The sequence below is a fragment of the Trichinella spiralis genome (genome assembly GCF_000181795.1).
Source record: "Trichinella spiralis strain ISS 195 chromosome Unknown Scfld5, whole genome shotgun sequence".
NCBI classification, from domain to species: Eukaryota; Metazoa; Nematoda; class Enoplea; order Trichinellida; family Trichinellidae; genus Trichinella; species Trichinella spiralis.
In genome coordinates, this window is record NW_003526944.1 from 3,446,054 (window position 1) to 3,448,824 (window position 2,771).

Below are 2,771 nucleotides of genomic sequence, written 5' to 3' on the forward strand. Positions count from 1 at the left end.
AGCAATGATATGAAAAGAGGTCTTTTTATATCACGCTTCCAACACTCCTGGCATACCGCTTATGAAAATGCATTGAAAATGGAAAAAAGTCCAGGCGCCCCCATTGTTTATGCAATACAAATAAAGTGAGTAACAATCCATCACAAGTGAACTTATAGATACAATGAATTAGCTAACCCTGCCAAGAAAAATTTAACATTTATAGAAGAGAGGAAGTGAATATTGCGTCAGAAATTGCATTCTCCTGTCATAATTTTCGCTAATATCTATTTGAGAAGAGTAGTCCAAACAAAGAAATTACGCTTAAAAAAATTTTGATTTTTTTAAGCATACTGTAATAAAAAACGATATTTTTTGGGGGGGGGTTTTGATTTGACTTTTGATACTTTTCGCCCCCCCTCCCATTATTTGAACATTGGCAATAAAATACAAGTGGAAAAATTCATTTATCTTGCATAATTTATTTAATTGTATATTTTCATTTTCTTTTTCTTTTTCAAATGGTACTAAATATTTGCATATTTTCTTTAGTTCATTTGTTTTTGTGAAAAAATCTCCAAAAAAATTTTTTTTTCGAAAACTTCTTCTTTCTTCTTTAATAGAAATTATTTCGAAAATGATGAAGAATAGTGCTATGCAGCATCAGCATGAAACTGTCGCGTAGTTTTCGAATAAATGGCTATTTAATTAGCGCACTGCGCCTATCTTAATACATAGGGAAGCTGCCAATCTCTAACTACCCTCAAAACATAACTAGGATGTGTGATTTTCATCGAACGTAACATTTTCCTCTTTTGAGTTTGGAATGCAATCAAACTACGCTGCTTTTTGCAATATATAACTTGTTTCAGCAATCCATTTTTTCTTCATTTTTATTCTGTTTTGATAAATTTGTTGGATGTTGTTTCAGAACAAGCAGAAATGGAAATAATTTGCTCAACATACTCATTTCCTATTTACATATCTTTTCATTATGCTTGATATAAATGAATTTTCAACATTATCTTCCTTTAACATGGATTAATGCCTGAATGTCATAACGTATTCCTTGCATGTCTCTCTTTGTTCAAAAACTAATCATTTCATTCAATACCATGTAGTACATGATATTTATTATTCAATTAGCGTTTTATTCATACCAAACATGTCCCTCTTTGAATTGTATTTCGCTTTTTAACTGTACCTATGTGCCTCATGTGACAATGTGGTTTTAATGTGGTAGCTTGCTATGGCACGTGTGTAAAATTGAAATAATAATAATTAAATTAAATAGTTAACACAACTAAATGTCCGCATCCATGGTATTTTTCTCAACCGCTTGATATTCACTTTAAAGTTCTGTAAAAATAATGAAACGTTGATAGGAGTGTGCACGAATTTGTTATTGCATTTGTTATTATTGATAGCAGTAGCCCCTGGAATAAATGCTCATAAATTTTGAATAATATGTGATCAATGATTTTTTGAGAAATTTATAAAACAACTGATTTCAAAATTTGACATTTATGAAAGGAATAAATGCAATATTGCAACAAATTTGCATTTCCATCTCTTTCTTTACTTATTATATTTATTTGTATATATTTATATTTAATATATAATATATTTTATAGTATATTTGTATTTATTGCGTTTATTTATTTAGAAATTATCACTTCAGAAGCGCCATTAATCGAAGAAATTACGTTTGAAAATTTTGAAGATTTAAGATGCTGTACATGATAAAGAAAAGTCAGGAAGAAATTTTGATTGATATGATTTTTTCGCTGAAATTTTTAAATGCATTGTAATAAATTTTTTACAAAATGACTTTCCTTGCATTTTTATTTATTGTCTATATATTATAATTCTTTTGTTTTCTTTTCCACCAATGTTCCATTTTATTTCAAATTTTAAGTCAATATCTCACCAAATACTACACAAGCAATTTTGAGGCAAAATTTGTTGTTGTTTTCTAAATTTTTCCAATTAATTGATATGATTTTGAGAGTAAATCGTTTTATGGATCTATTAGTAAATGCCTTGGACTATTTTTGCCTCTGCTGTTTTTTGGCGAACGGTTGAAGCCTTTTTTTCTTAATTTATACTTTTGTTGTTGAGTTGTTTTTCACATCGTTGAATGATACTGTTATTCAGGGTTTCATGAGAAAATGCCCATTGTTTTTGCAATAAATATGTAGTAAATGTGAGGCATTGTCTATCTTAATCTATACTATTCTGCTGCTTTCTTGAAACAGAATCAGTATGCGTGATTTTTAGTATATGCAACATCATGGCATTTGAGTAAATTGTGTATTCAAAATGAGCAGCGCAGTGCAATATTTTACATGTTTGATCAATCTAATTTTCCTTCTTTAACATTCATGAAGAATACACTTAAAAATAAATTTATCTATATTGTATTATATTACATAAAGGACTAATACATACGAAGTAACTTTCATTATTAAAACCTTTAATGCCCAAGGTATCAATTTTGATACATAATGTTTTATGCAGCATAGCTATTCACTAAAACGTGCTTGTTAGCCATTCTTGTGTTTACGAGCTCTTGACACTGGTCTTAACAATATTTTATTGCCAATTTTCTTCTCATCTTTGTAGAGTTTTTATAATGCACCCTACTGTACATGTAGATGAGATGAAAAAACATGAATTTGCATTTTGATGCATAAATTGAGAACTGAGCAGAAATTAAAAATAATAATTTTTTAATACTAAACCTTGATGTGAAGATGGTGCTAAAATTGACAGCAGTTTGCAAAGTTTTT